We start from the raw sequence: 24,123 nt of genomic DNA, 5'->3' as shown, positions 1-24,123 counted from the left end.
AATTTTTTTTACTTTTTATTTTTGAAACTAAATTTGAAAGTTATATGGTCGGATCCTCCCCCCCCCCCCTAAAGTGCCCCTAGAGACCTGTAGGGGCGTAGCCGCTAGTATTCTATAAAAGATGATTGAACCTGGATTAAGAATATATCAATAACAATCTATAATAATAATAATAATACATGAGAAAAGGACATGTGTAGAGTAAAAACACTTGATGTTACACCATGTACAATATACACATATCTTTACATTCAGAACCCTCACAAAATAACAATCAAACAGATTTTTTGTAAAATGCAAGAAATATATGACATCAGATTCAAAGTCTTGATTTTTTTAAGCGGTAATTTAAAGACTGAACTAAACAGTAAGAAAAAGTAAAAAAAATGGTTGGGAGAGGGATTTCTCTTGGGGGGTGTGGTACCCATCCTCAAAATAAGTATAAACCTTCTCAAGACCAAGTAGCTTCACTGTAAAGCAGAACCATATCGGTTCAGTGGTTAGCAAAATCCTGTTACTTTTTTATAAGGAATAAGGTTCTTAAATATTGTACCCTCTTGCAGCTAAGCGAATTATAAAAATCATTTCCTTGTTTTGTTTATATTCATCTAAAACTAATTAAACATTTTTTTGCTTGCAATAATGATCTTTTATCTAAATTTTTTTGAACTTTGAGGAAATAATTTGTTCTCATGTTGGGGACCTAATATGTTTGAAAGTGAGTGATGTTCAGATAAGATAGATAAACATTCAGGTGGAATAATATACACTCTACTCGGGGATCTAAAGGGATAAGACAATGGGCGATAAATAGATGTACATCCCCAATAATGATACACATATTACCCCTTCTGTAGATTACAATTTTTAATTGAAACGATTGGACACTCAACTTAATGAACTAAGCAATCAAAATTCAATAAAAGTCCCGAAATTTGTTAAGCCAACGAATAAGAAAACATTATTTAGGACTTTGGGGACTAGTGTATTAAACAGCCCAATGTCCTATTCCTCCCTGCACTCTACTACTTATACATATGTATAGTAGAGTGTTTCAAAAATCATTTAATTTTTAAGATTTGCTCTTGTTCAGGAAGGGAAAGGGCGTTGGGCGGTTTATTACACTAGTCCCTAAAGTTTTGTATTAAAGTGTCTAAACGTTTCAACCACTTATGTAATCTACTAATGGGTACTTTTATGCAGCTTATTCCAATAACGAAATTAATTCGAAACAAATCACGAAACCTAAATGTGGTTTTCAGCTGTCGTTGGGGGGTAACATACTGTAAAATTGACGACCTATCCACCAAATATTATTTAAGATTTATTTCACTTGTTGGTTATACCTTATACCTGACTTTTATGTATCATCATTAGGGATGTAAATCAATTTGTCGGCCATTGTCTTATCCCTTTTATACCTAGCTCTTACTAGAAATTTTGAGCTGATATCTTCAGCGTTGATTGAAAAAAATATTATCCATCCCCAAAAATGCATTAAGTTTATTCTGCATGTTGTAATTTCTAGCTAAAAATATTTTATTTAAAAAAAATATTTTAAAGTTGTATTCTTAATATAAAGCTGCAGACAAAAAAAACTTAACATAAAAGGGTTTGATTGATTAAAAAGTATTTTTTCATCACTATATTGTGAGGATTAAATGTTCTGATATCCTCTAGTATACACACAAAATAAATGTCCCAAACACAAATGACATATTATGCCAGGAGAACTTCAAAGAAAGTGTTAAAATATGTGTTTTAGTGTTTTAGTCGCGAATCTTCTCTTTAAGTTTTATTGCACTTTATTACAACTAATGGTAAAAACTTTTATCACTGTTTTTTTTAACAACCGAAACAAGATTTAATAACAACTCCCAAAGCAAACAAATAACATAATAACTTAAGAAACTTTGGGAATAATTGTGATTTACAGTCCAGTGTCCCCTCCCTTCAAGGTTACACAATAGGGTCTTTTGGTATACCAAATTAATATTTTTGCTACATGAAGTGCATGATTTTGTGACCAATCATTTTGATGCTAAAACTCTGATTGCACTACCTTTATCTGATGTGCCTGTTTTATTAGCGTAAAGCACATGACAAAGCAGTAGTAACGTAGGTCTTTACTTAATACAGAAGTAGATTAAAGTGCCTATAGAAAAAATCACGTTTGACCGATCGTAAAATGTATGATGGGCTATAATTGGTCATTTGTATTTTATGACGTCATTTTTGTTATAGGCACTAAAAGCTGCTTCATTTTAAGTTAAAGTCATAGCTATGAGTGGTATCCAATTATTTCTCCTGTAGCAAAATTTAAGACGAAATACAGAAATAGTTTTTATCTTGTCAGTATTTGTCTATTTGTATTACTTACTTTTTATATAATTTCTTAGTAGTTACTTTTTCTACATTTTCTTTAGTACAATATAACAATAATACAAAGTAAAACTTGCTATTTTTCTGGATGAAATTTACTTCCAAGGTTGTCCTGAGTTCATTTTTCTTAAAGAAAATTTCTTTCTTTTTACCATCTATTATGAATGCTTTAAAGGTGACGATTTTGCTCAAATTTCGAGCTCATTTTAGAAGCTAAAGACAAGGCACTAAAAATTAGTAAAGAACCTTGTCTATCAAGATGGAATGAAAAAAAATATTTTTCTCAAACATTGCTTTTAGCATAATTTTGTACAAAATTATTAGATAAAGGTGGTATATCATCATATCTTATTGGAAAATTCATTAATTTTGTTTAGAAATATAAAGACAACACAAAATATTTTAGTATTTGATTTTCAAACTATCTCCAAATATAATTTTGCAGGAAAAATTCTCTTAAATTTGACCCCAAAAGGAGTTTTCAGGTCATTCCATTTATAATTTAAGTCTAAAATCTAAATTTGAACTGCTAACACTACTCTACAAAAGTCAGGTATCTAAAGGGATAAGACAATGGCTGATAAATTGATGTTTATATCCAATGATGATACACAAAATTACCCCTTCTGTAGAGTACGATTAGTCGTTGAAACGTTTGGACACTCTTAACTTAATGAACCAACCAATCAAATTCAATCAAAGTCCCCAAAGTTGTTAAGCCAACAAAAAAGAACTTATTATTATAAAACTTTGGGGAACTAGTGTTATAAACATCCCAATGTCCACTACCTTCCCTAACAAAAAGTACTGATTTAAAATTAAAATAATTTGTCCCATCTAAATAAATGTATCTGTAGTAATACTTAACATAAATATTATGTATTGTAATGTTTATTCAGTTACTGTAGAGCATACAGTCACAAATATACATTTACAAATAAAGTTAAAACTGAACCCCGTGCTCTAAGCATAAATAAAAGTAGCTTTATGTTTCATGCCTGGAGGGTGGTGTGGGGGAGTGTCAACCCCCCCCCCCCCCCCTAAATTGAAACCTGTGCACGCCACCGATTTCATGACACAGAATATTTTGTCTACAAGAATGGCGCATGAAAACGAAATTTATTTTAAACTGCAAATGCGCAATACAATTATATTTTTACATGTTTTCTCTGTAGGTTTTTAGTATCGAAGCATTTTGAACTTCAAAGAAATGTTTTTTAGCATACAAGTATTTTTTATCTGACTTTGAAAAGATTGGTATAGCTGTTTACGAAATCATAGCGGACAAATATATTACATAGAGACAGAAAAACATCCTGTTACTTAATATAGAAGTGGGGTAAAAGGAAAAAATCTTTCACAAAAATTTGACAATAATAAAGTTAAAGTTCAAATATAATTTTAAAATGGCATTTTCTAAAACTTGAAATTTCCCAAATTATTGACTTTGCATCAAATGCATAATAGAATGCTTTTATTTATGCACAAGTGCAGATGTCTTTTTTCTAAACATTGTCACACTTTAATTATTTACTTTAGATCAGGTAACAACATGATTTTCATTTTTATTCCAATCTATTTAGGCTCTTTTTTTTTCTTTTTTTTGTTGCAAATAAGAAGCTCTTTATAATGCCTATAAAAAATCACGCCATACTGGACTTCTATTGGTTAATTAAAATGTATACTTGCGTGCCATTGGAAATTTAGTCTGTGTGTTAACCTATTATTGGTCATTTGTATTGTATGACGTCATTTTTACAGGTACTTGAAAGATCTGCAAATAATTTTAATAGGCTCAAACTTAGAAATGTATTATATCAAAAAACAATTGCCATGTTTAATGCCATTTTATAAGAATGACAAAGGATATAGAATATACGTGGATATTATGACAGGGGAAAAATTGTGGTCAATTTAGGTTACTAACATGGCCACCACTTATTGGTCAGTTCGTTTATTCATTAGAAGGGGAGCCTGGGAGGGGTTGGGGTAAAGCGTTATTTTAGCCAGCTACAATTTATTTAATATTGATAATCTGTTGTAACTTGTAAGATTTAAGTTATTATAAATTAATTTATTTACGTCAACCTACATTCTGAAAAACTTCAAGAACATCCATAACGTAATTAAATTATCATCTTTTTACTCCACCCTGTTTCCCTGACATATGAATGACATGATTTCACCCATGCACCCCTGATCCTACCAGCGAGGAAGTGGGCATTTGACTGTAAATTATACTAGTACCCAAAGTTTTACAAGTACCCCTATCGTTCATTATCTTAAAAACTTTGGAAACTTTTGATAGATAGTGTCCAAACTATTCAACCAATATCAATTTAAATCTACAGAAGATGTTATTTGGCTATTGGGTGAGATAATGCATCGTCTTATCCCTTAAGATCCCTGAATCTTAACCATAGAATGTATTTTCACTCTGGTCTAATCCTTCCATAATCATTTCATACAAAGAGGAGTAATTGGATACCAGATTTACAGGAATCTATAGGGATAAGACCATGGATGATAGATTTATGTGAATCCTTAATGATGATAAACAAAATTACAAATATATGTTGATAAGTATAAATAAATGAAAGTATCCAAAGTTAAATAGCGAACGAATAAGATACCGTAAACTTTGTAATTTACCTCTGTCCCCTCCCTCCCTGTTATATTCTTCACAAGGATAAGCTGTAACTTTAAAGTGGTATATTCATAAGCTTATCCACATATAGGGCTTATGCGTCCATATGTTTGTCCGTAAAGGATACTTTTTGAAGATTTAGGGGGATATTTGGCTGCTTATTACACTGGTCCAAAGTCTTATAATAACGTTTTCATATTCGTTGGCTACACAACTTTTGGGACTTTCAGTAAATTTTGACTAATTGATTCATTAAGTTGAGTGTCTAAATGTTTAAACCACTAATTGTAATATACAGAAGGGACAATTTGTGAATCATTATTTTTAATTTACATCATTTACGGCCATTGTCTTATACCTTAAGATCCATGAAACTTCTCACTGATAATTTGGGCATACAAGGTATGTCCTATTGATTTCAAAAGATATTAAAATGTCCTATTAAAATGTATATCCTATAATATAAAATAATAAGCTTTTTTTGACTGTAGCAAAGGATCTCGCTAACCGCTTAAATTATATGAGCAATTTTTTATTTATCTGCATACATATATAACAAAATATCTTAATGAGCATCTTTTATAAAACTTTATTGATTTGTACAGTTGGGGCCTTGAAACTATTAAAGATATAGTTAAGTGAAAAGTATTTTTTTTCTTTTTCTTACATTTATATAACATGTATAAAAAAAAGTTATTATTTAAAGGATCATGGAAAGAAAACGAAGTAGCGGTATTTGTCGTATTTTCAAGGTACTTTTCTCCTATTTCTAGCCCCTGCGGGGGGCTCAAACCTAACCTAACTGCTATTTTTTTTCCAAGATCCCATTTAAATTTAATATATAGCTTTAAATTTAGAAAAAAGAATGCCTTCTGACCCCCTTCTGATCGCCTCTATATATAGGGGCACAATATTTTATCCACAATAATTAAAAGTTCAAATTCTAACTGTAAATAAAAGCTCTAGTTGACAGGGATCTAAAGGGATAAATTGATACACGTCCCCAATGATGAAACACAAAATTTCAATTAGTGGTTTAAACATTTGGGCACTTAACTTAATAACCGAACCAATCAAAATTCATTAAAACATTTACATCTCAAAGTTGTTAAGCCAACGAATAAGAAAACGAATAAGACTAGTGTAATAAACAGCCCAATGTCCTCTCCCTCCCTGGCCAGTTGAACCATTTACGGGAGTAATTATGTGTTGATGAATAGAATGAAATGTTGGGGTAATTATGCAACTATATGCTGTACATGTGTGCCTTCACTTCCGCATATTCTTGGGTATGCAAAGTGTTTCACATTTTTCTGTTCATAAAGAAAAGACATAAAAAGACACAATCCTTATATAAAAGTTAGGAGTATCTCTGTCTGTCTGAACCGAAGGATCTCGCTAACTGCTGAACCGATATGGTTCTCCTTTACAAGGAAGCTTCTGATAGTTCCTGGAAAGGTTTATAACTTTTTGGAGCCAGGGTTACACCACCATCCAAAGAAAAATCGACCCTAGAAAAAAAATTAGCCCCCCCTCCGAAAACAATACTTTTTCTTTTTAGAACTAAAATTAAAAATAGACGGTGCTCGATTATTCTAGGGGCATAGCCGCTAGTAGTTAATATAATAAAAGTGTTGAGATGTTTGTGCTGCAATTAATCTTTAATAATATTTTACTTTTTTGTACAAAGGATGAAACACCACAGTGACAATGGAAATATTGTCAATACAAAATTTTCCTTTCATTTTGTCCACAATTTATGTATACATACACTATTGTATAGCATATGGACAAAACCTTATTATAAGAAAATAAATAAAGTGAAACTTTTAAGCACTTAAAGGAAATGGAAAACTTAGATTATCAAGAGATTGAAATGCGCCGATACTTTTTTGCTGTTGATTAGCTCACTCTAATAACCCTTCTTCACTACTCAAATCAAACTGAATGTAAAAGATTTAGCCGTGCATTTTGAGTATTTTAGTTGCTTTATAATCCGTGTTGCCCAATTTTTTCTAGCGCTTAAAAGTTTCACCTGATTCATGATAATTTGATTGCTAACTGGAAATAAAGAGAAAGATTCTTTTTTCGTCTAGGCAGGCAACAATATCTCTTGCAAGTATCTCACTGTTAAAACCAATTAATTTAATACTAATGTAATAGTTTTTAATTTTGTGTCAAAATATTTTTTTTGTGATTTTTGACCAGCTGTGAACATAACAAATACAAATAATGATGCTAATAATAAGCATACAATGAATAAATGGGACCAATTAAAATGTTCTAAAAGGGCCCCAATAGCCAACACGATGGGGGAGAACTCAACTTCCTCCAACTTTGTTGTCACTCTCAAATTTTTGATTTTTTTGTATTTGGGCATAATACATTTTTTTAGCGAAGATAAAATAAAACAGGCGATTGCAAAGAGATATGACTTATTTTGTCAGAATAACCCTCTGAATATTAAGTATCTACGCTTTAAATCACTCTGTCCGCATGTTCAGTCATTACTCAAAACTTTTAAACTTAGTAAGTTGATTTTTGTTGTAGTTACGATTTAGAAATCGCAGCAACTCTATAAAACATTTTTATTTTTTAACAACAATGTTATATGTAATATAATTATCCTATTTAACTGATTTTTATAATACTTATTCATAGGACATCATAATATAGCGAAGCTTTTCTATAATCAAGTACTAAAAATGTGAGTATGCCCTTAAATAGTATCCTATATTTAAGCAGTTTTGCAACAAATTTACAATTTTGTTTAGACTTAAACATTTATATTTTGCTTATTCAGTTCTGACACGCTTTTATGGATGGTGTCCTTATTTCTTTAAGAACAAACTAAACATAATTAAATCACATGCCTAGTCTTCAAATATCAATACATATATACTGCTTTAAAAAAAAGTACATAAATTGTTAATAACAAGAGATATTAGCATAATTTTAGATCGCATAAGCATTACAAAGACTATTATTGTAATATGTGCTTAGTAAAAACAAATCATTATGATTAAACGCATGACAAGATGACACCTTAATTAGCAAATCAATAATATATTTGACAATATTTAGAAAATAGATACAAAAATATCATTACTAGAACGATCTAGTTAATAAATTACACAGCAACAATAGGCTAATTGAATGGTAAACTATAATACAGTAATTACGTCTTGTGACATATGTATGGCGCATATTCAAAGATCTCAAGGGATAAGACAATGGCCGATAAATTGATGTACATCCCTAATAATCATTCACAAAAGTACCCATATATAGATTATGAAAAGTGGTTGAAACGTTAGGACACTCAATTTAATTGACCAACCAATTAAATTTTATAAAAGTACCCTAAGTTGTTTGGTCAACGAATAGGAAAACGTTATTATAAAACTTTGGGGAGTAGTGTAATAAACAGCCAAATGTCACCTCCCTTCCTGGTGCAAATATAATGCCTTAATGAAAATTATTGAAGTAATAACTAGACAATTTTATAATATAAAAGCAGATGAATCAAGACAAAGCTGATTAAGACCAACCAATATGCATCATGAAAAAGAAAGTTATTGGCAGGAAGCTCTTTATAGTGCCTACAAAAAATTACGTCTTACAATGTAAATGGGGTATTCCTATCCAGTTTTTTGTTTAGGAATGAATATTTTTTGCCCGAGGGAATAAATGATGGAGCGATAGCTCATCATTTATTCACGAGTATTTAAAAAATGACGTCATACAATACAAATGACCAATAATCGGCTTATACACAGAATAAATTACTAATGACAGGTCAGTTTACATTAATTTAATTGATAATTGAAGACCAGTATGACTTTATTTTTTTATAGTTACTATAAAAAGCTTCCTGAGTGAGACCAACCAACATGCATCCTGAAAAAGAAAGTAATTAGCTTTCATGATAAGACATTTTACAGAGTAGCTGCGCTACTAACTGTAACAATCATTATCATGGTAGTAATATATTAATATCTACATATAAATGATTATTGGAAAAATAATTTAAACTATTAATAAACAGGGAAACAGGGGGAAGGTTAATTGAAAAGAAATTGTGTAAACATTTTGTACTTTTTAACTTTGTGCTTTCAGTATTCACGACATTTCTTTTTGTTTTATTTTATTATTTGACATTCTCATGAAAGTAGCGAAGCTTTTTATGGTGCATAGAAAATGACATCATACTGGCCTACCATTGGTCAATTGAAATGTATACTGGCCGGCCATTGGTGATTTATTCTGTGTATCAGCCGATTATTGGTCATTTGTATTGTATGACGTCATTGTTTAAATGCACTATTGAAAGCTTCTTCACTAAAATAAGCAGATTTACCAATATTTGAAAAGTCGGTACGAACAAGGACACAGCCATAATCAAAACAAATTGCACGCAAACGTACAAACAAACAAACAAACAAAATCAAAACAATGATGACAACATCCATAAGTAGCGAAGCACTAAAAATTCATGGAAGGACAAACAGACAAAATGAATTATAGAGAAGACGTTCAGTTGATAAATGTACAATAATTATGAAACCCTTCTGAAATATTAATAAAAAAAATAATTCCAATGTCTTTTATGCATGACCGACAGACTGGCGGACAAAGAAAATTATATAGATCATGCTCATTGATACAGAGAATCTTCATCAAAAATTTCAACATATCTTCAATGGCAGCCGAAAAAAATTGCATTTAATCTATAGCGTTACGAATGGATTGACGGACACACAAAGTGAACTATAGAGTAGCTTTACTATTAACAACTACACAAAGACAAATACACATCCAATGTACATATACATGCAGGCAGCTATAAAGTCCTGCTGCACTGAGAAGAAAATCAAATTTCAACATGAAAGAAAATTAGATTCACTGGCTTTTACTCCAGATACACAAATATTCAGTGAGGAAGGGATATTTCAGTGTTTACTCCAGATACACAAATCTCCAGGGAGGAAGGGATATTTCACTGTTTACTCCAGATACACAAATATTCAGTGAGGAAGGGATATTTCAGTGTTTACTCCAGATACAGAAATCTTCAGGGAGGAAGGGATAGTTAACTGTTTACTCCAGATACACAAATCTCCAAGGAGGAAGGGATATTTCACTGTTTACTCCAGATACACAAATCTTCAGGGAGGAAGGGATATTTCACTGTTTACTCCAGATACACAAATCTTCAGGGAGGAAGGGATATTTCACTGTTTACTCCAGATACACAAATCTTCAGGGAGGAAGGGATATTTCACTGTTTACTCCAGATACACAAATCTTCAGGGAGGAAGGGATATTTCACTGTTTACTCCAGATACACAAATCTTCAGGGAGGAAGGGGTAGTTCACTGTTTATTACACTGGATCCGGAAGTTTTATAATAATGGCATTTTAATCGTTGGCTCAAAAACTTTGGCGACTTTTTGTATTTTGATTTGTTGGTTCATTAGTTGAGTGTCCAAGCATCTCTATCATTAATTGTAATCTGCAGAAGGGGTAATCATTGTGTATCATCATTAAGGATGTATACCAATTTAACAGGCATGTTCTTATCCCTTTAGATCTTCGCAAATCTTATTTACTTGTATGTAGTTTAGCCCTGTTCAGTTTCTTAATAATCAACAAGGACACTCAATCTATAGAATAGATGTACAACCGGAATCCTACCTGGATCCCCCAGTTGTGGATTTTTTTGTCCCCTAGCAAATTGCTTTCTACTCTTTTGTAGCGACTTGGATGTATTGATATTCCCGACGCTATTGGTTCATTTCATTGACCCATTTGAAAGTCGGTACAAGGTCCTCGGAAGGGGGCATACACTTATTTAACCCCTTCCCCCTCTATTGTTTTACTCCTCAACAAGGACAATTAGGTTTAAAAGATACAAAACACAAAAAGCTAATAAAATAGAACAATTTTAATATAATAACTTGGCCATAGAACATTTTTAGCTTTTGTTGCCATTAATTTTCAAAATCTAAATAACCCTTTTTTATGAATAATTAAAAATTTAATTAATTATTTTAATGCTCACCTTTATCATTGCATTAGAGTTTTTTTAGAAACTGGAAAACAAAATTTCTGAGTGAGGAGCATAGACGTCCAAGGTGGGGGTAAAGGGGCGATTACCCCCCCCCCCCAAAAAAATCTTTTTTCATTTTACCCCCCCCTCCCCCCCATTTAAAATTTACCCCTACCATGGGGGTGCCGTAGGCACCCCCAACCATTTAGGAGGGGGTATTTTCCCCCCCCAAACAATTTTGGGGGGGGGTAAATACCCCCCCCCCAAATTTATTTATTTAATAAAATTTAAATTACCCCCCCCAAAAATTTTACCCCGGGGGTAAATTTTGGGGGGGTAAACTAAATTTACCCCTGCCAACAGATTTCAGGGGGGGCCATTTTACCCCCCTCCCCCAAAAGCGAATTACCCCCCCCCCCCTTTCAAAAAAATTTACCCCCCCCCAAAATAAAAAGCTTGGACGCCCCTGGTGAGGAGGGCATTAATCGGTTTCCGTCAGGCAAAAAAATCATTAATTGAAGAAGAATGATATCTATAGAGATGCTATGCTTCTAAAAAAATCCCAAATTAAAACCACGGTTCTAGGACAAGCACAGGAGTGACAAACGCAGAATGTCTAAAATATTAAGTTAATTAAATATTTCTATACATGTCATACATGTGTTAGGTTAGGTTAAGTTATGAATATACAAATAAACAACTCTGGGGAGTTTTAAAAACATTTAAAAAACCCATAAGATGGTTTAAAAGAGGTTGGTTAGTTTGAGTGTCCACTCCAATGTTTGGCACTCCTACGTTTGTTCTAGGACCAAAGCAACAATAAATGAACAAGTCTAATTTCCCTATCTGTATGTGTATAAAGGTGTATGACAAGATTATATTTACACATATTTTCTTTAAATTTTAAATATAAAATTGTGCACTTATTTCAAGCTTAAAATTTGTTCAGTCTATAAGACTAGGTAGCTTGATGGTTGTCTGTATATCCGCTTGAAGCTTAAGATCTCAGTATCTGCAGGCCGATTGGGCTTTGATCTTCAGGGAATATAGATATTGGTCCTGCGGTGGTTTTAAGCTATTTTGTTGGGTGTGGGACACCTCCAACCCCCCCCAAAAAAAACATATTATCCTTCCCCCACACCTGCAATAAAATAGTTCCAGGAATGCAGGTTAATAATAATTTTGAGAGAAGTTACCACCCCCCCCCCTCCAAAGAGAAATTGCTGCTTAAAAATCCCACCCGTTCCCCCTCAATTTTTTTTCTTTTCTCTGGTAAACTAAAATTAAAAGTGGAGGGTCGATTTCTCCCCAACTTCTTGTCGCCCCTTCAATGTCCAAAGAGTCCTCTAGGGTGTAGTCACTAGTATAAATATAGAGTGACTATGCTGAAACAAAAAATGCTTCTATTTCACTTATTTTAGTCTAAGAGTAGAGAATTAGTGTCTCCAAGATTTTGTTGATTTCCCTACGGAGAGGTTATCCATCCCAGGTCTATACACATCAACTCACACACACACATACACACCAACACACTCACAAACACATTGCAAATGCCTACTCATACAATTACTTTAACTGAACTACCATTTTACAAAATGAGTTTAGCAAACATTAGTTTCAGATGTATGTAGTTTTCATCCTTTTAGTATTTTTGAAAAGCGAAGCTTTTCTATAATTAGGGTCGGTCCGTACGTCCGAGACTGCACTATGGTCTATTTAAGGGGTTTAGTGGAAATTTGGTATTTTAATCAAATTTAAATATTTACACTTCTACCAGTCCGAATTTATTAAAATAAAAAGTTATGAGTAATATATAACATTAGGCAACTTTTTAAGGTTGGTCATGTATAGGTGCGTGCACAGGAATATGATGGGGGGGTGACCAAAAAGGGGTGATTTTTAAAAAATGGTTTTGTTGCTACTCTGTTATTTTTCTCCCAAAATAGTTATAAACCTTCCCAGGACCTATGAGAATCTACCCTGTTAAGGAGAACCCGATCGATTCAGCGGTTAGTGAGATCCTTCGGTACAGACACACAGATACATAGACAAACAAACATCCTGTTACTTTAGTATAAAGACAATTTATCTAATAAAACCTTTTTTTTAGAACAAACAAGAAATAAAAGAACATATTTCATAATAATCCTATATTTATTTTAACAAAAAAAAAAAGGAGCCAAATTCATCATTGTTTGAGACTTTAGTAGGACAAGAACGACTCCTATGGTCATGTAGAGAACAAACAGAACAAAGTCCTTTTCCTTTGGCCCTTTCTGATGCTGCCAACGGGTCCGAACCAATCCACAGCCTTGAAAAACAATCATGAAGGTTATTCAGCTGGTTGTTTTTTCTGGACAACCTCGTACGGATTAGCCTGAGATGCTTGTTGACACTCTCTATTCCCTCCTCTGACCAACTTTTCAAGCCACGGCAATCATTTACTTTTATTAGTTCCCAGGCATGGGCAAGAAGTTTGTGCAGAGAAGGTGTTACCACAACCCAAGGCATGTGCTCAAGCAGAAAAATGTTGGTTCCTGTACAAAAGTTTTGAATTCTTCAACTTTTACTTAATTTAACGAGCTTACCACTTTGATGATCTCTGACAATCTTTTGCCATACTCCATGAGCACTTCTACAGTGCCATCTACAAAATCCAATGTTCGCCAGTCTCAGTAAGAATTATCTTTTGTAGCTGTTTCTTGGCTGCTTCTATAAATTGACAAGAAGCATCAAATTTGGACTCTGACCATCTTAGTATCCCAGCTATCATGTGAAGACAAACCTTCATTTAATGGTCAATGCAGTGGAGAAGACAGTGCAGTACCTGGATTGGTCTTACAGGATGATAAGGAATTGGCTGGTTGGTTTGACCACATCTAACAGAATAATTGTTTGGTCACTTTTCTATTAACCCCAAATTTTCATCAAACAAGTCTTCAAATATCTGGTTCATCTTGTTTACATCACGGTCAATTAAAACCCGTTTTCTACCACAGAGATTGAATGACAGGAAACTTAGCTACAGGTACACAGGTTGCAATAGACACCACCACAGCCTAGATAGAAGTTAGATGCCTTTTGGTCCATGCAAAATACTGCAATAGAAATCTTAGCCATTACACCGTTAGATAATAGTGAGCCTTCCTGCTCCATCTTTTTTATCACCTCATTAAAAATTGACTGTGACTTTAATTGGTCATAAGATTCCTTTCCCAGCTGTAGCATTACTGGACATTGTGCAAATTTCAAATTTGGAAGGTTTTGACTCCAAATTAGTTTGTAACCTGACCAAATCTCGAGAATACAGAACATAGATATAATTATGTTATTTGTATCAACAGCAGAATTTTTAAATAGAGTGTGTCCACCAGAACCATCAAACTCGTACTTCATTTTTACCACCAGATCTTCTTGGTTTAAACTTTTAACTTGTATGATCCTCTCAAGTCATCTGTACAGCTAACAAAAATTCAACATATTTTCCAGAATGTGGTTTGGGAAGAGGGTTTAAAGGTGGAGTGATAGTTTTTTATACTGTGTTACAGACCCCCAGCTAGGTAGCACTTCAGTTCCTGTTGAATTTAACAATGTTCTGACCTCAGTGTATGGACGTCTTCCAAGACCAGCTATACTATATACAGGGTGTGTCACATAAATCGGGACATTTTGTAATTTTTAAAGAAATGAACATAAAATCGTCAATTTTAAAGATTTTATTGAATTTTAAAAACTGGGAAGCAAAATAGGTATATGACTAGTAGATTATTCAATAAAATCGCCGCCAGCCTCAATCACCATCTCTACCCGCCTCCTCAACCGCTGGCAAGTCCAGGTTAAAATTTACCTGTCCAAGCTGGCGTAGTTCTTCTTGATAGAGGCAATGAGGGAGGTCTTTGTGGTATGGGCAAGTCTATTGGTGCATGCTTCAAAGTAGCCCTAGGCCCAAAAGTCCATTGAATTAAGATCGGGCTACTGGGAGGCCACATTTCCTTAGGATCATGAGTAACCGCCAAATTGACAAAATCCATTTTTTTGCTCTCATTTGGGCTAGGATTTAGCTACAGTGGACTTTAAGTACTCAAAATGCGTGTCTCGATGACCTTAAGACACACAAAAAATTTTGGGTCAAATTTCAAACTCCTTCCCTGTCGGGCCCTACTTTTTGTGATTTCTTAAGGCTCAAAATCTTGAAAAATCGACCTCATTTCGGCTAGGATTGAGCTAAAATGGATTTAAACACGGCAAAATGTGTGTCTCAAAGAGCCTAAGACACCCACAAAATTTGGGGTCAAGATTCCAACTCCTTCCCTGTCAGACCCTACGTTTTGTGATTTTGCTCACTTAACCACCAGCGCATTTGGAATCTGCCTTGTTGAACATATATGCGTCCAGCTCGGTGTACACGTCCATCTTCGTCCAAAGATTTTTTTGTGCTAAAAGGTCATTACCTAAGCTTTCTATAGTGGGGTCAAACGTCCTGATTGGTCAAGTAGTTTTTGCGCTATGGCCGTTTTAAAAATGTCCTGATTTATGTAACGCACCCTGTATATCTAATTTAATGTACTGAATACAAGTAAAGAAGGAAAGATTTGCAACATGGCATCTAATAATTAATCTCAAATTTAAATCTAAGATTAAGACATTTTATATAACTGCTGTATTTTATATACATATACTTATTTGTAATGCTAGTTTTGTTTGCAAAAGTGTGCAAACTGTCCAATAATTCAATATTACAGCCACTAGAATAAAATAAAAGAAGCCACAACTAAACTTTAATAACAATTAGTAAACTTACTTTAGCACAAATCTCTGCATGTAGAATAATATCATCTGATGCAGCTTTCTGAATGGCCTCGTTGTCAAGCTTCTTCTTGCCCATGGACTTCTTCACCTTACTTAAGCTTCTGCTGAACTTCTTATACACATCCTTCAGGTCTTTAACAGTAATAGCATAAACAGTTATTTCTTCAGAGTGTTTAGTAATCAACTCCTCAGTTGATCTAAGGTTATTAGCTTAAATAAACTTTAAAATATCCTTCTCGCTCAGATCCATGATTGCAAGTGAATAAAAGATGTACTATGTGTACATATTTAAAGAATAATATGTAAAGCATTTTGAAATCAAAAGTTAAAATAATTAAGACCTAAATTAATTAATATTTTTTTTTAATGCTATTTTATTAATTTAAAGTTTGTTGATTCTCTTTTTAAAAACATGTGGATAAAATTACCTTTACCAAGTATTTTTTCATTTGTCGATAATTCCCTGTGGCCTTCTTAAATAAAAGCTTTATTTCTCTGAGTAAAAATTTAGGTTCTAATGACTAATTCAGCAATTAATGTATTTTTTTTAAATTGGCGGGCGGCGGCTTGTTTGACAGAAGATGCGGGTAAGTCGCGGTTTTAGTTTAAAATTATTGTATCTCAAGTACCTACTGATTCATTAAAAAAGTTTTATTTAATTATCTTTAATAGTAATGGAATAGCACAGAAATTAAGATTGCTGTCATTTTTTGTAACCCCCCCCCCCCAAAAAAAAAAATTGTTTTACAGGTAATTTTCAGATAAAAAATTTTTGACCCAAACCCCACTCTGGAGATTTAACTAAAAGTTGTATTATATTCTCAAATTTTAGAATCATATATGGTTTGGTATGGGGTCGGTAGTGCATCTAGGGATAAAATGACAAAAACAAATTTTTTTGCTTAATTTTTCATATAAAATGAAAATTATTATTTTGCAAAATTTCCATCCTTAGACCGTAGTGGACTGATAGCTTTTTTTTCTTCGTTAATTTAGGCATGTTAGAATTGTTCTATCGATTTCAAACTCTGCATGGTGATTCCTGTAGTTGTTTGGAACGATTTAGAAAACGTAGCAACTCTATAATCATTACCAGAATGTCCATATGTACATTTTAAACATGTTGATTTTTCTACTTTTTTAGCAACAAATTTTTATGTGATCTAATTATCCGCTTGATCTGATTTTTGGTATATTGATTCCTGAGACAACAAAGTGCAATATTAGAAGCAAAGCAACTCTATAATCAAGTCCTAAAAATGTAAGTATGTCCATAAACATTATCCTGTATCATGCAGTTTTTTAACAAATTTTCTTACAATTATTCAGTTCTGACATTAGACAAGTGTTAATGTCCGTTTGTCCTACCGTTTCAGTGCTTCGCCTTTATGGATGTTGTCATCCTTGTTTTTTAACATTTTAGATTTTGAGACTTATATGGATAACGTTAGATGAAGTTACATGGAAGGTTATGAGGGGAATTCAAAATTAACTGTTAAAAAAGAGTTCCAACCATAACCGTGCGAAAGGCATAAAAATGTAAACTGTCTTCATCCTCACAAGACTTCACACCCCCTGATGAATCCGATTCTTACATTTTGTTTATTGAAAATCTTTATTTCAAAGCTTTTGATAGTGCCTATAAAAATGACGTTAGACTGGCCTACCATTGGTAAGTTAGTCTGTGTATTGGCCTATTATTGATCATTTGTATTGTATGACGTCATTCTTTATAGGCCCTATAAACAGCTTTTTTGATTTCACCCCGAGATGTTATGTTTAAGTATAAAAACAATTCCGTATGAAAAATCATTTAAAATAAAAATAAATTAAGATAATTAAAAAACACATGAAAAAAACGTAATGAACCCCCGTCATACTTTCTGCACATATTAATCACACAAAATTATCTATTTCGCGGTTTTTTCAAAAATGTATCATCATCAATCAAACGAGAGGAGACTTTTTTCAACACTATGAGAATAATTAATAGAAAATGTATGGAATTTTGCATTTATAGTTGATTTCAATGAAAAATAATTAGAAAAATAATACAAGAAAAAAAAATATTTCATGGGCAAAGTCAGAACCAGAATAATGTTTAGGTAAAAAATAAAACCATAATGCAGAAACGTTTTAGAGATCTTAAAGAAGAGCATCTCTGCATCATCCGCTTGTAATGAGATACAACACCCAAGGATAATAGGTTAAGTAACATCCAACAGACAACCAACCCTTTGATTGCACGACCTTTGTCTAAGATGTACTAACTGTGCATTATGATGAGTTGCGCCTGTTTTGTGGCAAGGCATGTTTAACGTCTTTAGTTATGACGCGTTGTCGGGCCGAGATTTGATCCTATCACCTTCCCAACAACGAGCAGATGACGTATTACGCCACAGTCGCGGCGTTGTTCTTACATATACAGAGCAATCCATAAAATTCTCACTGTGACTTATTTCTACTTGAAACATAAAATGATGTGTGAAAATTACATTTTATGACATTTTTATATTTTATGGATGGAATTGTTTTTTAATAATACCCCTGTAGTGATAATCATAGTGCAAATAAACCCTTGATAAGGACTTGGCAGCTGCAGCCGAGTTTAGCTGGTATTGAGGCTCTTTATAGTCTATAAATAAAATTACGTCATACAACAAATGACCAATGATAGGCCAATACACAGACTAAATTACCAATGGTAGGCCAGTATGTTGTCATTTATAATAGGCACTATAAAAAGCTTCGCTGGTATTTTGTAGGCGATTTCGCCACTTATTATACTTGATCAGCAGCCATAGATTGAATACGCCGCTGCAGCAAGCCGCTCTTTTACATCAAACCGCAGCCAGGCCGTACTTCTTTTGAGACGGGTCACTTTAACATACAAAAATAATATATAGCAGAAGCCAAAATTTCATTATCATTTTTGGACAATCTGCACCAAAAAGGAATAATATCAAGCTAGCCGCCAAATCTAATGCAGTCTCTTCTAAAAGCACAAAATATGCGGCTGTCAAGCTCTGTTGTCAATCTTACGAAATAGATTGCTTCATTTTCTTAAACTAAACAAGTAAGAAATTTTTAGATATTTTAGACATATTAGAGACGGGATCATTTTTATCAAAGCAATAGAATAGTTATTTATCACATCGTATTATAGACAGCTTTCCGCAGCTAATATGAAATATAAGAACTGGTATTTATTCTATGATTATATTTTAATATGATGCTATACATAATTTTTTAGTATGACTAAGAACCGGTTCTAATCCTGCGGAAATTAATCGGTTTTGGAGCCATACTGGAAATATCCTTTCTGTTGCCTTACAATTCCCCTTTAAGAACTTAATTATTTTAACTTAATAAATTTTGTTGGGAAAATAAACCACATGATATTTAAAAAAAATTTTGTTTGCATATCCTTTATGATTTTAATCATTTATGAATTATTTATTATTTCAGTTGGGCAGATTAAACTTTTCTTGAGTAATTGTATAATTAAATGAAGAGGAGAATTTGATAAAAATGTATTTAAACTAGCTATTCTATAAATGCCCGTTCTTAATAACAGTGTTTTTATTGGTTTTGAATTTTGCAAATCAACATTATTATATTTGGTTAATTTACAATCAAAACAGTCTATCTTTCTTTACAATAAAAAAACAAATCTTAAATATTCAAAATATTTTCTGCCTTTATATTTTTACAAATTTCTTTATTTTTTTACTAATCTTTTAATATGCAAGTTAAAAAAAATATGATTCATGTCATTTAGACTGAAGAGAGTACAATGTTTACCGAGATTAATTTCAGGTAAATAATTATGAAGAAGAAAAGGACTTTTCACTCCGGTGAATTTATCAAGAATAAAGTTTCTACGTTAAAACAGATTTACTTACAACGGCAATTTAATGTTCTGCCAATGCTGTTAGATTGTTATTTTGGCACTACAAATAAACATATTGTCCTTATCTAAAGATGAAATATAATTGTTTAAAGAGAAGGGTTATGTATAGTTTGCCCGACTATATTATGTAAGAACTTGTGGGAAACTAGAGAAGAGAATGTGTCTCTAGCATATATCATATTATTTGTCAGGGATAAAGGTATAAATGTTTAGTTTGCCCGACTATATTATGTAAGAACTTGTGGGAAACTAGAGAAGAGAATGTGTCTCTAGCATATATCATATTATTTGTCAGGGATAAAGGTATAAATGTTTAGTTTGCCCGACTATATTATGTAAGAACTTGTGGGAAACTAGAGAAGAGAATGTGTCTCTAGCATATATTGTATTATTTGTCAGGGATATAGAGAATGTGTCTCTAGCATATATCATATTATTTGACAGGGATAAAGGTATAAATGTATAGTTTGCCCGACTATATTATATAAGAACTTGTGGGAAACTAGAGAAGAGAATATGTCTCTAAAATATATCATATTATTTGTCAGGGATAAAGGTATAAATGTTTAGTTTGCCTTACTATATTATGTGAGAACTTGTGGGAAACTAGAGAAGAGAATGTGTCTCTAGCATATATCATATTATTTGTCAGGGATATAGAGAATGTGTCTCTAGCATATATCATATTATTTGACAGGGATAAAGGTATAAATGTATAGTTTGCCCGACTATATTATATAAGAACTTGTGGGAAACTAGAGAAGAGAATATGTCTCTAAAATATATCATATTATTTGTCAGGGATAAAGGTATAAATGTTTAGTTTGCCCGACTATATTATGTAAGAACTTGTGGGAAACTAGAGAAGAGAATGTGTCTCTAGCATATATTGTATTATTTGTCAGGGATAAAGGTATAAATGTTTAGTTTGCCTTACTATATTATGTAAGAACTTGTGGGAAACTAGAGAAGAGAATGTGTCTCTAGCATATATTGTATTATTTGTCAGGGATATAGAGAATGTGTCTCTAGCATATATCATATTATTTGTCAGGGATAAAGGTATAAATGTTTAGTTTGCCTTACTATATTATATAAGAACTTGTGGGAAACTAGAGAAGAGAATGTGTCTCTAGCATATATTGTATTATTTGTCAGGGATAAAGGTATAAATGTTTAGTTTGCCTTACTATATTATGTAAGAACTTGTGGGAAACTAGAGAAGAGAATGTGTCTCTAGCATATATCATATTATTTGTCAGGGATATAGAGAATGTGTCTCTAGCATATATCATATTATTTGACAGGGATATAGAGAATGTGTCTCTAGCATATATCATATTATTTGTCAGGGATAAAGGTATAAATGTTTAGTTTGCCTTACTATATTATGTAAGAACTTGTGGGAAACTAGAGAAGAGAATGTGTCTCTAGCATATATCATATTATTTGTCAGGGATATAGAGAATGTGTCTCTAGCATATATCATATTATTTGACAGGGATAAAGGTATAAATGTTTAGTTTGCCCGACTATATTATGTAAGAACTTGTGGGAAACTAGAGAAGAGAATGTGTCTCTAGCATATATCATATTATTTGTCAGGGATATAGAGAATGTGTCTCTAGCATATATCATATTATTTGTCAGGGATAAAGGTATAAATGTTTAGTTTGCCTTACTATATTATGTAAGAACTTGTGGGAAACTAGAGAAGAGAATGTGTCTCTAGCATATATCATATTATTTGACAGGGATAAAGGTATACGTGACTTTTATTTCAATAATATTTAATAATTCACAAATGTGAGTATGCCCCAAAAATATAAATTCGAAGCATAGAAATAATTACCTTTAAGTACCATAAATTTTGTTTAAGCGACTCTTTTCTATAATTATGGTCAGTACGTCCTCCGGCCATTACTTCCTGAACGGGTAGCTTTTTTCGTTAATTTAAGAAAGGCATGTTATAATCGATTTCAAATTTTGCACGGTGATTCAGAGCTTCGCTTTTAAGGATGCTGTCATCCATGTTTTTTAGGTTTAGTAGGATTATAAAGAGGTACCATGCACCTAAGAATTGAAAATTCTGGAGGGGTAAGGTTTCCCACTTGGGTTATTATTAAAAACACCCTGTAATGTTTTACCTTATTTTTATATTATGTCAATCCATCAAAAATAGAATTATTAGATAAAATACTTTTTCCTATATTTGTGAGTATGATCTATAGATGAACCGTCAAAGATAGTAAATAAATAAATATTATATACTAGAGAAAAGAGAACTAAGAATCAAGATTAAAGTGACCCAACGCATTTCTTATGGTTTCCTTCATTACAAATGATATATTTTTCCCGTATTTTTTTTGTTTTGGGTGGTTTTTCAACCAGGTATTTGTGTAAATGATGATGTCCTCTAGGGGGCTTGGTGTCGCTCAGATTCTAGACATCTCCACGCACCTTGAAATATACTCTACGTCTTATAATTGCAGTGTAAAGCGACTAAAAGTCCTATATATAGCCAACCGTTTAATTGCAAGATCTTTGTCTTTATGAGACAAGGCATTCTCCCAACTCTTACTATTAATGTCACACACCTGACATAGCAGCAGTAAAATGTTATTGCGCCACTTTAAGGATAAAATGAAGAAGAGGTTTGACATTTTTGCCCCCCCCCCCTCTAACCCCCTTTAAAAATATGAAGATTAAGAATATTATTGTAAGAGGAGGGGGGGAGGGAGGGGATATTGAGACTCTGGCTAATCTGGTGTTAGATCTAGGTGTCAGATCTGAATCTATATGGGAATATAGCTACTTGTCAGGGAGGGTGGGGACATTGGGCTGTTTATTACACTAGTCCCCAAAGTTTTAAGATAACGTTTTTTAATCGTTGGCTCAACAAACTTTGGGAATTTTTTGTGATTGTTAGGTTCATTAAGTGGAGTAACCAAACGTTTCCACCACTAATTGTAATCTACAGAAGGGGTAATTTTGTGTATCATCATTTAGGATATTCATCAATTTATCGGACATTGTCTTATCCCTTTAGGTCCCTGGCTACTTGTACAACATGGGAGGAGGGAAGGGAATTTTGGAAATTTTTAGCCAATTTCTAAAATATGGTTTTGGTTTTATTCGGGGATATTTTAACTTAATTTTATTATTTTAAAAAAGCTTAATATTTTTTGACCAAAAACAAATCATAAATATTTAATTGGTTTATTTAAATGTTTGATAATTTTAATAAATATTCCATATGGCTTCGATTAGAACCGGTTCTCAGTCATACTGAAAGAAATCTATAGCATCGTATTATATCCTGTTTTCTACGAATAAAAAATATGCAATCATAATATTTAAAACTTTTGTCAGCCCGTGCCTTAGCCATCCTGGGGCCATCAAAACTGGTTTTAATCTTGTATCCGCGGAAAGCTGTCTATAATACGATGTGAAAAATAAATATTTTAGGCATTAAGTTACAGTTGATTGAAAAAATAAATGTAAAAAGAGCCCTCAGTAAAGTTTTTAGTTTCCCTAGAGGGGAGAAAACTCTTTTTCAATACAAGGAGTTGCAACTTGACAAAATTTTCAGAGTTGTCGCAAAATCAAGGATGATAACATCAAAAAAGTAGCTCTGAATTGCAAGGATTTTACTCAAACTAGCAGATGCGCCCCTAGCATCTAAAGGCACTCTATTCAAAGGTGTAAGTAAGAAATAGAAAAAAAGCCTTCAACTATACAAGGGCTAAAGTTTAAAAATGAAATACCCTAAAACCACCATGGCACCTATGTGAAGCTTCCCTAAAAAGGAGAACTCGATCAGTCTAGTAGTCATTGAAATCTTCAACTTCAGAAAAAGAAACCTTACTACTTTAATAGGATATACAAAAAAAACTTATTGTATGTTAGGTTAGGTTATATTTAATTATTAAAGGTTCATCAAGGTTAGGTTAAAATAACCCCATGAATACCACTGTATGGTTTAATCATCCCCCAGTTGCTAAAGGATGTGGGTGCTATCCAATGTTGGCCGTTGCTGAGATCTTTTGCTGCATTATAAATATTATTATCGGGTTAACCCTAACAAAGACCCATTCTAAAATATTTGCATTGAAGAAGAAAAGTTTATTTCTTTACCACTTACAGTGTCACAGTACTCTCAATAAAACCTCTCAAATCCTGCCAGCACTTCCAGTTCTGCCAGCCCCTCCAGTCCTGCCAGCCCCTTCAGTCCTACCAGCCCCTTATCCGCATAAAAGTCCATCCCTTTAAAGTTTTACAAAAGTTTTCAATGCACTTGGATATATACACTCAAATCAA

This window comes from Acartia tonsa, chromosome 4, assembly GCF_053477335.1.
Source record: "Acartia tonsa isolate MP-2025a chromosome 4, ASM5347733v1, whole genome shotgun sequence".
Classification (NCBI taxonomy): domain Eukaryota; kingdom Metazoa; phylum Arthropoda; class Copepoda; order Calanoida; family Acartiidae; genus Acartia; species Acartia tonsa.
Note: the sequence above shows the minus strand (reverse complement) of the source record.